Source organism: Coturnix japonica, chromosome Z (assembly GCF_054131305.1).
Source record: "Coturnix japonica strain WE chromosome Z, WE-NBRP24, whole genome shotgun sequence".
Lineage (NCBI taxonomy): Eukaryota > Metazoa > Chordata > Aves > Galliformes > Phasianidae > Coturnix > Coturnix japonica.
The window spans coordinates 22,365,286-22,379,179 of NC_140702.1; the positions used below are offsets into that span (position 1 = coordinate 22,365,286).

The 13,894-nt window shown below is 37.6% G+C and overlaps 1 protein-coding gene across 5 annotated transcripts in view; it reads right to left on the minus strand.

The window, feature by feature from the left end:
• ROR2 (ROR family WNT receptor 2) overlaps nucleotides 1-13,894 on the minus strand; it is a 142,273-nt gene that overhangs the window by 81,726 nt on the left and 46,653 nt on the right. The window lies entirely within an intron of this gene.

Sequence of the window (13,894 nt, forward strand, 5' to 3'; positions counted from 1 at the left end):
GATTTTCTCCATCCGTGAAATAATTGTAGGAATTTCTCCCCATCTTCACAGATCGTATCTCTGTCATTTCAGTCACGCCCACATAAGCCTATGCACTGATACAAAGGCTTGGAAACATCCCAGCCTTTAGAACAGAGGTTCTTCCATTAAAATCACCAGGTTCCATAGCTATGATCTCCAAATTAGAACAAACCTGTTTGTTTTGGATTCAGAAAGCATCGGCCAGAGATTACCTTTTCAGATGACAGAACACTATAACAAATCACCCTTTTTATTTACTATATGTACTCATGAAACAGAAGCTGGAATGAGAAAGGCCTGAGAACCTACAGCTCTTTATTTCTGTGCCATTCCTGTAAGGTTAAAAATGTAACAAGAAACAGAAAATGCAAATTTACCATCAGAAGAGAGATTCACATAAACATATTTCCCAGTGTACCTGATCAGTTGAATTCACCCTTTCTACTTCAGGCCCTCCTCATGCATTGACAAGGAAAATATCTCCGGCTGCTGCTTGCCCATGTTCACATACACTCCCAGTACTAGACATCTCCCCTCCCTTTCCACAGCTCTCTAGCCACCATGTCCCTTCCCACTGCCCTTTTTTGGACTCTTGCTGTTTTCTTATCATTCTTTGCAAAACCCAATTTTAGATTTGATTTATTATTATTATTATTGTTGTTGTTGTTGTTGTTATTATTTAGCTACAGTATTCATTCTCACAGCCTGTGATACTTTCTCCATAGGCCTCCCAAGCAATTCCAAGGTGGGCAATTAAAATTAAAATATTAATTTTAAATCTTGCAGTGGGATCTAATGTCAGTCATCCGATCTATTGATATCAAAAGTAGATGTAGAACAAATGTTTAAAGATAAATAATGATACTACATGAAGTGGCTACTTGTAGAAAAACTAGCAAATGAAACTGATGAAAAACATACAAAAGACCAATGAAAAGCCCATGAACAGAAGAACCATTTTGCACCAAATGACTGAATCTCAATGACTCAAGCGCAGTACACAACAATAACTTACTCTCAAGGTAACAAAGGCATGAAATACGTGCTCAACCACCCAAAAATGAAAGAACATTATGAAAAGAGCTCAGTACAAATTAGACTATGTCATAAAAATATGCCTGTGCTTGTTGCAATATCTTGGTTGTTAATAAAGCTATTATAATTATAGAAGAACACTACAAACATAATACTGTTGAAATTAATCATCTAGTACAGAGTATGTATATCACACTGCTGACAATTCTGGGTAAGAAAGGCTGCAAAACCTTTATACCTGGAGCAGCAAAGGCAGCTTCATTGCCATTTTCTGTATTCCTTCTGCAATGTTTTCACAATATTCTTTAGAAAATTTTACAAAAAATGTTGCTACTTGTTAACACATTTCCTTTCTGCCTCCTGTAGGATATCAGCCTTCACACAGTAGGTGAAATTTCACCTTGTAGTTTTGGCAGGGGTCCCTACCTTTCAGGCACCTTTCCCCCCTCTTTAAAGCATGGGGGAAAAGGAGAACAGCAACTGGCAAAATAACAAACTGAGTTACTGAAACAATATCCAAAAAGACAACAGCAGTTTGACAGTACAGCAAAACTACTTCCATGATTGAACCGATTTCAGTAGTCAGTCACTCCTTCTTTTCTGAACCAGAGGAACAACAGGGAATTTCTCTTGCTATACAGACTTCCAGCTGGCAATATCTGAAGAAAGTTACAGTTCTTCTGTGTTTTGCACTTACCTTAGTTATGAACAGCTAGGTGCAATGTAAGGACAAGAACAACAAGAAGCTAAACTCCATTTGACAGTTTGGGAAAATAATCTTTTTTTGCATCAGGTTGGTCTGACTGAGAAGAAATTTAAAATCAGTAGTAGGAAAAAAGTATATTTTAATACAAAAAGAAGAAGGTAGGTTAAACAAATCAAAGCACAACAGCAGCTTAACAAAAATCAGTAAGTGGTATATGGAAAGCCAGGTGGAAGTTCTAACATGAATGAGAGAAGCCACCTGGCATGTGAAAAGATTAACCAATGTATATAGATAGTATTTAGAGTGTAAACTATTGGAAACAGCTAAAACACAATCCAGGAATTTGCAGACCAGTACAACAGCAGTGTGCAAGACATCAGAATATTATTTTAAAGAAAGAACAACTAATATGCAGACAAGTATAGCAAACAAGAAAAAATTATAGTATAGAATTCATAGCAATCCTACCAGTTTCACCTGATAACCTACTCTAATAAGAACATAGATTTTATAGATGAATGTTTTCTGTTTTAGCTTAAGTAAAGCATTTGACATATGGAAATCTATATAGATTATCAGTAAGTGGTGAGGTACTGTAGGAGAAATGACAAAACAACTTTAAGACTGGAAAGAAATTGTTAAGAACATCCTAGGAACTTGTGCTTGGGCCAGTCTTGATATTTTCACTGATAGCGTTATACCAGAAGTTTGATGCTGAAACCTCTTAATTACAATGCACGATGTTGGAACAGTAAAATGCCTAGGAAGAATGGTCCAGAAGATAAAATGAATTAATATTAACAAGCACAAAACTGTGGAGTTAAGGACTACCTTAGAACTTCTTTGTAGAGTGGGACCACACGAGGTGAAGATGTGTCAGAGTGAGCTACAAAAATATCAGGTAAGGCACTGCAACAGTGCGGAACAACTAAATGCTACTGTGTGTTTACTTGAAATAACACCTGATTGTATACACCAATGGAAAAAAAAAAAAAAGAAAGAAAAAAGAATTGACAGTATTCTTTGAACACAAGGATATAATATTTGCTTATTTCCCGTGGCAAAGACAAATGGAAGAAAATTCATGTCTGCTGTCCACAGGAAGTAAGCTAGGAATGAAGAACAATTGATTGCATAAAAATAAATATGTATGACCTAGCAGTGGATAAATTTATGCTCAACAATGAACAATCCTAACTGTTAGAGTAATCAAATCCTGAAACAGCATTTCCAGTGGGAGTAACAGAGGCAAGAAAACATCAGCTGCTTCTCATAAGAACTTTGTTAAGTTTAAGAAAGAGGCTGTATGGCACAGTGCCTCCAACAGCAGAAAACTGTTCAGTGATGCAGTTGCTTGCCTATTGTCCTCAGAAACCTGCTTTTTTTCGCTTAGGTTCAACAGCTCATAAAGAATTTGGACTTCTGCTCTTTCCGTTCCAGCTGATCCCTGTTACAACTTATTGGCTGTGAAAACAGAGTCCCTGAGACAGCACAGTATATGACCACCAAGAGCCCCAGTGATTAACGCCAGAACAAGGAGGAAATAAGAAGCCAGCAATGTGCTTTGCACTTCATCCTGCAGATGTGGACTGAACTAGGCAGAATATACCCTGGAATGCTCCTGCCTGACAGAGAGGGAGACAAGCAGTTCACCACAGCCACAGGGTTCTGGTTAACCACCCTTCCAATGAGACTGAGAAAACAATGCTAGTCCACAAACACCACCAGAAGAAAGGAGATGGGGGGACAGAGAGGAATGTGACTGTCCTTTCTTGCAGCAGAACATTATATCAACTCAGCTGTGACATCAAGTCTAAACACACGCTGGAGGTGGGCTCACTCCGCACAAGACCATCTTGGGTGGTTCTTCTTGGTGCTTACAGCACCAGTGCTCTGGGGAGTGTTATTCAGAGACATCCAAACAGTGCTCTGAAAAGTCACGGCTCAGTCCAGCCACATTTACTACGTAATCCCCAGAACTGCTAGCGCAGGTTGAAATGCAGTGAAAACACACCTGAAGGAGAAAATCCTTGCCTGAATGTGATGTCTTAGGGTCATGGAGGTTAAGAGGCCAAGCATGAGGAACTGGGCCCAGTGAATTATGAAACACTGCCTGTATTCCCAGCTATGCCACTGCTCTAGTCTGCATATTTCATAGCTTTCAGTATAATATATGCCATGTACAACCATCCCCTTTTTTAAAAAAGCACATAGCTTACCTTCCACATTCAGATACAAGCATTGCATAGTTCTTAAACTTGTCTTCCAAAGTAGTAGTTTGCTTCTGAAATTGAACTACTTTTTTTCTTACATTTTTAATACATTCTTTTGAGAAGAGAATTTTTGAACTGAAAAGGAAGTTATTTCAAAATTAAATAAAACACTTTGCCTCAAAACCATGCTTCATAAAAGTGTAAACCTTTAGATGTAGCACAAAGGTTTACCTAAAAATTTCCATTTGAGCAACTTCTCTTGACTCCCAGAAGGCCCAAGATAAACAGTACCCTAATAAAAGTTGATAGCATGGGCTCTGTTCAAGTGAAACCACTTTATAACTTGACTGAGTGTGTTCTCTGCCAGGAAATGATTGCTTTTCCAGTTCAACCCAAGAATGTTGCTCTGCCTTATGTCTGCTGGCAACAACTTCTCTGTTTACGGGTGGGCTAAAACAGGAGGATTCGAAGGCTAAGTTTAGGCCTCAGATAATGGTGCTAGAATTAAGATCCAGTCCTAGATTTTACCATCTCTATCATAATGATTTTTAAGAATGAACAGACAAACAAGTAGGGCACTACAGCATATCACGTAGTTTGCTAAGTTTCTGTTTTTATCCCTTTAAGCTTACTATATCCCCATCCAAATCAAAATAGTATCTGAAATAATATAAACACAGACTGGCATGATTTAATTTCCTATTCCTTGCTAATGCTATTTCATACTCTCTTGTGAAAACCACTGTATGCTCAGAGGTCTCTCATAAGAAAATTGTGTTCTATTGCAGAAGACCCTTCCTAATCAGCACCACACAAAATCACAAATGTAAGTGGTGAAAGCCTTGTACCAAAGCACTACCCTTCAGTGAAGAGAAGGAAACTGGCTCCCCTCCAAAAGAGAAACCTCTGAACAAGGTGGAGTTAATGCTGTAGATAACCATGCAGCGCTCTTGCCATGGAGATACACAGTACTGCCTATGTCTCTTCCACAGAAAGTGAGAACTAAAATCAGACTATTCCCTGCACCCCCAAAGAAAAGTTCACCAACTTCTATGCTTTAAATGCATTCATGGGAATAGTATTCATGTGAATTTCCCAGAGCTGAGGAAATATGGGGAGAATTTAATACAGGTCAGAGTATTAAATATGCGGTTACACTTCAGTGAAATTCTGCACAATTACCATAGAGCCTAGAACACTAAATGAATTGGACTATACAGCTATTCTACATCTACTGTTCTACCTGTACACTGACTCCTCACTTTGGGGAAAAAATTTTTTTCCAGAATATGATTCCACTAAAGGAAAAACAGTTTACAGTTGAGGAATTTGACTTTATTTAACACATTACTATATGATGCAAACTACCAAACACCAAAAAGAAAAACTATCAGGCAAAAATTTACATAAATGCAAATATCTTTTCCACCACAGATCATGTACAGTCAATACATGTTCCTCTGGTGGGGCAGCAGGCAGCACAGGAGGCTGAAACTGTATACACAGCAGATTTCAGCTGATGGTCTGTGCTCACAATTTTTGCTGCCCTACTGTCTTGATCTAATTATTGAAGGAGATGACTCAGCACATATATACCCGGAGGAAGATTAAGGCAGCAAATGAGGCCAAATGTTGTTCAGTGATTATAACAAATTCTAAGCTGCTAAGGAACATGGGGAAGATAGAGAGGTTAGCGATAGTGAAGAGATAAGTCCTGCTGAATGGTTTACAAAGCAGAGATAGTCGCCACTAGAAATACAGCAATGTCTCACTTATCCAAAGGGAGGCAGCAAGTCAGTCAGTGACATCTTGTTAACCTGCAGCTTGGCAGAAAGGTTACCCACTCTACCTCAAAACTCTTTGGGTTTTTATCCCCATAGCACCTTTTTGGTTGTCAGGGGCACTTCCATTCTGTTTGTCAGGTGCAATGGTAGCTGGAAAAGTGTGTCCAAAGAACATGCCCTTCCTGTCACATAATCAGCAGTTGATCATACAGTTGTCACAAGGTAGGCTGCTAGGTATGTGCACTGACTGCATGGCAGTCCTCTCCAATGAGATGACCCTCAGAAATCAGCTTGAATGCACAAAATAAGCAACAGCCAAAAAGGTGGCTCCTAGTCACCCAGCTGCATATGCTTCTCTTACCACTGTGCTCATGATAACCATTAACCCCAAAAGCTGGTCAAGCAGGTTATGCTGCTGAACAACTTTAGAGCCAAAAAGTTTTTCCAACTTCTTACACCTACGTTTAGTGGTTTGTTGCAGCTCTTCATGTATTTGGTTCTATCTGGCTGTTCCTTGGTGCCTGTACACATACATGGGTCACCATGAGCCGCCCTGAGATGAACTCATATCACTGCTGATGCTCTTACATACAGCCTATAGAATATATGTAGTCAGCCTTCCAATGCAGTCCCTGAAAAGCACATCTTAAGAACTTAATTACAGAGCTTAACATTGTAATAGCCCAGGCATATTTCCACTGCAGGTCTTTCAGAGTAGAATAACTTCTAGAAGAAATGCCTGTACAGTTGCAAGAGTAGTGGTGTATAGAAGTCATCGGCAATGAGACTATGGAAAATTTAGATGAGTATGTCTAAAGAAGAACAGCAGAGGAAAGGAAGACAGCTCAAATGAACTTCTGCAAAGAAAATCAAGATGGGAACATCTGAACTGAAGTTTCCCTATCACAGGGCTATCAGAAAATAAACTTTTTTTTTATTTTTTTTTTGTCATTAGGTCTCCTAAAAATAAGGCTCTAATGTTAAAATAACCTCATGGTAGTAAGGCTCATCTTCTTCTCCTGAGCAAAATGAATAAATAAATAAAAGCAAACACAATTACAGAGTTTTCAACAGTGTCCAATAGCTTCAGCAGCGAAAGTAGAACTGTGTCTTCTTTCCATCCCCACAACTCTTCAAGTCATAGTTTTACTACTCACAAATGAAGCAGATATCCAAATTATCTCTGGAAAGTAACACTTCCTACAACTAAATAGAGCTGCAGAAAGACTTGTGAAACTACATCTCACTAAAAATTACCTGAGACAGAGACCACTGCTAGAAGGAGTCCAGAGCTTCATTAAAAAGTTTTCTCTTCCAAAAGTAGCTATGACAACCTGGAGGAGTTCATTTAGCTAAAACAGTTTACTTCCAACTTCTCTTGCATTACTCAACTTTGTAATGAAGATTACTTGGGAAGCCACTCTCTTACAGACATAGGAGACATTCTTCTGTTTTCATCAAGCTCTTCCTAGACAGCTTCAGCCTGTAACTGGTCTTTCTTGCCACTACAATTCTTTTACTGTTTGCAATGGAAATCCTTTCACAGCAAACAAACAACATAAGAAAAATAATTTTAAGTAAGAAGACTATATGTAGAAGGAAAAAATGCAACAGTCTTAACCTAAGAAACTCAAGATTTTGACTTGCAGAATCAAACTCTATAATCCAGAGATGGGTTATAAAGCAGGTATGTTTATTCCAGCGTTGCGCAGCGCCGGGTGCAAGGGGGATAGCTGCGCAACGCTGGAATAAACATACCTGCTTTATAACCCATCTCTGGATTATAGAGTTTGATTCCGCAAGTCAATTTAATGCCAGATAACAGAAAAACTATACAAATCACTTGAAAGAAAAAAAAAAAAAAAAAAAAAAAGGAAAAAGGAAAAAGAAAAAAATAAAAAAGAAAGATGTAGAGTCTTAAAGGAAGCAGAAGAGTCAGAGGAATTAATGCATCAACTCTATTTTTCTACAGGGCCTCATATACTCAATACCTGGGGAAGATGAAATGAAACTCAAGCACATAGACAAAAACATATACAAAGAGCTAGATTAAGGAAGTAAAAACATCAGAGTAGTAATATAAGACATTTCAGAGATATGAAAATAAAGGCAGAAGAAATAATATCTCTGGAGTACATAGGGCTTTTATGTTAAAATAATATTGAATCTAATTAATAAGGAAAGTGCTTAATGGACTCAGGAAACTAGAAACAAAATTAAGACATCATACAAAGACAATGTAGCAGTATATCTGGAATACAGGGTAAAAGAGGAACAAGAATGGCTTAAATTTTAGAATGGAGAGAAAGGGATTGGAAGGAAGAGAAGGAAAAAGAATGAGGGCTGTGAAGAGAAATCACAGGTATTTAAAGAAAAATGAAGCCTCATTTCAGACTGTTGCAGAAGGCAGATTAGCCGTAAGAGACATCAGAATCTCCATTCTGGGAAATAGTTAGCCTGACAGCTATACTAATAACAGAGCATGCAAAATATTTAGAAAATAGTCACATAAGTTTTGCCTCACATATTTATTAAACAGGTTAATACTTGAAGAGCATTTCAGCATTTAAGATGATCGTTAAGCTCTTGGTATCTCTTGCCAATACAACATGCACAAACACTAATAAGAAATGCACAATTTCTCTCCTTCTAGAAAAGAAACTGTCTTTGTGTTACAAAATGAAGATCACTACTATATCAGTATAGATCTGAAACTCATGAGCCACATCCACAAATCAGAAAAGATTATTGTGAACACATAAGGCCAAACAGTCCTTGAGCTCCATTTGCTGTGTACTCATGAATAAAAGAATTGGATGTTCTGTGCTACAATGCTCTCAAAAAGTTGAATGAGAGTTTCACATAAAGAGATAATATGCCTTTCATCAAATTCAAAAGGCTAAAACTATGTCCTGGGAGGTCAAGCAGTTATATTTCATTCAAGTTTAAATACAAAAGCCATCAACCCAATAAAGCCTTCCCTTATAATGACGCCATACCAGAAAAAAGAAAAGCTTAGGGCAAACAATGAAAAGAAGGAGAATATGAAAGAAATATGAAGGATTGCCTGAGCAATCTGGTGGCCTTCTATGATGGAGTGATGGCATTGGTGGACAGAAAAAGGGTGGCAGATGTCATCTACCTGGACTTTTGCAAAGCCTTTAACATGGTCTCTCACTACATCCTTCTCTCTAAATTGGAGATGTATAAATTTGAATGATGGACTGTTTGGAATTGGTTGGCTGGTTGCAGCCAAAGGGTTGTGATCAGTGGTTCTAAGTCTAGTTTTAAACTGAGACAGGAGAGATTTAGGTTAGATATTAGGAAGAAGATTTTCACTCAGAGGGTGCTGACACACTGGAACAGGTTACCCAGAGAGTCTATGGATGCCCCATCCCTGGAGGCTTTCAAGGCTAGCTTGGATGTGACTCTGAGCAGACTGGTCTGGCGGCTGGCAATTCTGCCCATGGCAAGGAGTTTGAAACTAGGTCGTCTTTAGATTCTTTTCAACCCAGGCCATTCTATGACTCTGATTATATCACTCATAGGCTTGAATTTCATTTGTGTCATGTCAGTGAACACTCATGAAAGTATAAAATATGGACACATTCCCATGTTTGCCAGTTAGTGCACATTGACGCAGATGTACAGACTTCAGAAAGGCTGTATGCCAAATCCATTAAAGCTGAGGATCCCTTCACAGTGCAAATTCCCCTCAAAGCAACGGAGAGATACTACTGAGCTGTGACACTGGAAAATGTCCAAGTTCATAGAAGACAGAATCATAGATGAAGCCTCAGAAAACCACACTGTAGAGCAGTACTGAAGAGAAATATGACCTCAGCTTTTTCTACAGATCCAGATTTCTTAAATCGTGGGTGACATAACAGTTGCACAACTCCTTCAGTTAAATGGATACAGAACAAAAACAGGATAAGGATTCCCATTCTACTAAGTCCCATACACTTCATCCTCTTACACAAATATACATTTGTATACAGTAGCACTGAATTACATTTGTACTACAGTAGCACTGAATTCTTTCTGCAGAATTTTATGCTATTGCTAACTCACTGCATGCTCATGATTAGAAAAAGAGATGTAAACCCCCTCCGTAGCAGTCATGCTTGTACAAGACATAATCCCACAGTTTTAAAGTGAGAACCAGTACAAGATTATTTTGTAATAATGTTAGAACATTTGAATAACAATAAACTTATGTATCTTTAAGCAGCATTTTAATTATTTCAAGACATATGATCTTGCAGGAAGTATGTAAGAAAAAATATGACTTCTCATATTAATTATTTGTCTTTTCACTACCATCTGCTCTTGTATTTCCTGCTCCCAGAGCCAGATATTCCATATGTGTTCAGGTGTCCACACAAAAAAAAAATCAGAAAATTTTGCAGGAAGAATTTTTAGATCTGTACTTTAGCTTCAAATAATCTAGGGCTGAAAAAGATACAGACTCATTTCAGAGTTCAGTTTCCCACCACTTTTTCTTTCTTTCAGAAAACATCAAGAAATCACAATTTGAAACCAAATCATTTTGTGAAAGTAAGAGATTCAGATAAAAATAAAGCTATATTTACAAAAAAAAAAAAAAAAGAAAAAGAAAAAAAAAAAGATGGGAGAAAAGTTAAAAGAGAAGAGGGTAGAAAAAAGTATGTGAGGGTATATAAGTGAAACAATAGATAACAGAGGCTTAGGGTGAGAATCATTTTTAAAACAAAACTTATTGTAAATAGCTTATCATGTCTTCCAATGCATCCTCCCTAATAAGGACTTTATCCTTTATCCTGCAATGCCTGTTCACAATGTAAAGCTAGTTTATTTATATGCACGTTTAAATCCTTACATCATAAAGGTGCTCATAACCAACTATTTTTAAAAAAATGAAGCAAGAAAGAATGCACACAAAATGGCCGTTTCTGCATACCATCATACCATAACAATAGCCGCTTCATATAACTTTGGAAGGAACATTTCCATCTGCAACAATGAAAATTAAAAACACACGCAATCCAGAGTGAATGAACTGCATCTCTGGCAAGAGTTGTTCAAGCTACATGTAACAAAGCAAAAGACACTAAGGGATGCTTTTTGAATTAAAAACTCTCTTTTAAGAACAGTTTTTCCTTAAACCAAAGCATAAAACTTTCAACAGAAGATCCTCCTTCATCTTATTCCTATGGATGCCTATTGTATGAGCATGCCTAGGGTACTTTTATAGCGAGAACATTCTATCCTAATCAAAACAGAAAATACAGTAACTAAAACTAAGGTGGAAATAGCTACACCTTTTCTGTCTTCTCCCTGGCATCGGGCAGTGACTCCCAGGGTTAGCACAGGTCCAGCAGTGGTACAGAGCTAAACAATGTAAACAGGTGGCCCAGCAAGTGTTGTCACTCTGCTTTCCTGGTACACTAATGGATGACAGCCTATGTTGGGCTGCAGTCTTTCTACCTTTGAGTGTCAACTGTCAGTTGTAAAATCACCACGGAGAATTTCAGAAACATTCTGAAAGTAGATTGTAAAGTTTTTGTCTCCATCTTTCTTTACGGTGATGATCATCCTTGATAACAGTCCACCACAAGCAAAGATTTAAGCATGTCTCTTTCAAAGCCTTAGCAGAAAAGTGCTTATGATTTTCCCCACAATTCAGGGGACACTAACTAAAACTCAATAGATCTGAAGATGCTCAAAGATCTGGCTGTGAAACAACACAGCAGTCAGTGTGAGAATCACAAAAGAAAGCACGGCACAGTTACTGTGGATGGCAAAGGAAAGCACTGGCACCCATGGCCAGTCATCAGGGTTGCCTGGGATGTTTCTGTATCATTCCATGTGAGGCAGGCAGTAGTTGCATTTTCATTCAGAAAGTACTTACTCCACTCAATTTTGAATCCAGACTGTTGAGAAGAAAATGTCTTTTTTTTTTCCTCTTGTAACTCTGGTACACACTGTACAGCTCCTAACGTTCTCTTTGTTGTGTAAGAAACTAAAGCATATCTGATTCTTTTAAATCACAAAGTAAAACCACAAAGCACTACGCTTAATAGATTAAGACCAACAATTGAATGCACTTGTGCACCTCAAAGCAATTGCAGTACTGCTCAGGTACACTTTCATAAGAAAGACCACCAATCCATCAACTCAATCATTTAATCTCCCACAGTAGCCTACGGAAGTTACTTCGAAAAAGAGTATTAAAAAACAAGGGAGAATTCATCGTGATGTTACCAGTATATTCTCATATCTTTCAGCCATCTGCAGAGAGGTACTTCGCAGGCAGTTTATTTGTGTTTATCAGCTTCTAGAAATTCTAATGACATTGTAATGTGCATAATTGGAAGAACATAGAATCGTAGCTTACTCCACTTTGATACCTTTGAAAAAAAAGAATTATATCAAAATCATGAACATATATAACTGGCCAGATTGTGTCCAACTGGCAATACTGTATTCAATCAAAGAGCAACTTAGACCAACATCCTCTATCTGAAAAAAGGGAAACCAGTCATATACGACACTTTCCCTTAACAGCCTTCCAGTTTCAAACCACTTTCGGGATCAGGCAGTTGCTGAGGTAAACATAAACATAATTCTCATGAGCTCACTATTCCTCAAGGAGTTTCTCTTTGGCTTTGATGGCAGCTCTTTTTGAAACTATGTTTTGATGCTCCCAACATCCCGTGGCAAACAGTTCCACTGCTTTACGGCCAGATGTCTGAAGACTCAAACTCCCACCAGGCAGAAGATATTTGATATCTTTTTCTGGAATACTGCTAAATAGGTGAAATGTGAACATGTCTTTCTAACAGAAAAATGAAAATAAACAACATTGCCATTTTGAGTTTTTCATTACAGAAATCATACCTGTGACTTGTTTAAGCAAATTAAGCATTCACAAGTTTATAATAGTTTATAATAGAACAAGAACACTGCTTTTGTTATATGCTCAATTACAGCACTTCACTCAATCTAGGTAAGCATCTCCGCGTATTCTGAAGTGAAAACAGAATTAACTTCTCTGTTAGTGTACAGGAAAATCCAATACCCAAACTCTTCAGCAGAGAGTCAAAGAGAACATTAAAATAAAGATACTGAAATTACACTGCACATGATCTTGATGATATACACGCTTCTTTAGAGGAAGGCATACCTCAGAGACCATAATGATTCAAGTATGGAACAACAGCACTTAAAACCTTAATGTAATAAAACATGAAGTAATTTCTAGAAAAAAAAAAAATTTAGAAGTCTTGGCCTTTGGATTGATTCCTGGCGCCACTGGTTGAGCAAGGAACCACAAGCATAGCATATTTACAGCAAGATTTCCAGACTGAGCTGCAAGAGCCAAGATCCTTTTCTGCAAACTCAGGCCTCGGCCTACCCCACGCACTCATTTCCCATTGTAGCTATGTGCATTTAATAAAGCTTTTCATTCACATTTTTATTATACATTGTTTATATTACCCCACATTAATTTCCTCTTTGTAAAATCCCCTAAACTGATCATAAAACTGCTTTAAAAAAAAAAAAAAAAAAAAAAAAGAGAGAGAGAGAGAGAGAGAGAGAGAGAAAGAGAGAAAGAAAGAAAGAAAGAAAAAAAAGAAAGTAAAATGATCCAGCTTGGACATCAAGGAAGAGAAATTGGGTCATTTTTCACTAGAGGTGTAAAGAACAGAAAATAGAAAATAAATTATTGCTGATTACTGCACATGGCAAACCAGCAGACTTGATTCTAGACTTTTGCATTCCAGGATCAGAGCAGGATGGTGGCTGAGAGAAGGCATTCATAGCGATATTCTAAAAGACTTTTCTGAAAGAAATGCAGGTATATATCATGCTCAGTTGTGCAGGACCAGGGAAACCATGTACAATTAACTTTCTATAAAACTTACAGATCTGAGAAATAAACACTAATATCCAAGTTGTCTTAGGAATTATGAAGATGTATCCTGACAAGGAGAAAAAAACGAAAACACTTTCACATGAAAAATGACGTAAGGTCTAATAAGGCAACATGCTAAAAATAACTGCCATACTCCAGAAAATAACGAGAAAAAATTTAGGAAACACATAATACATTAGGCTTATTGTAATGGAATATAAAGGTAAAAAAGTTT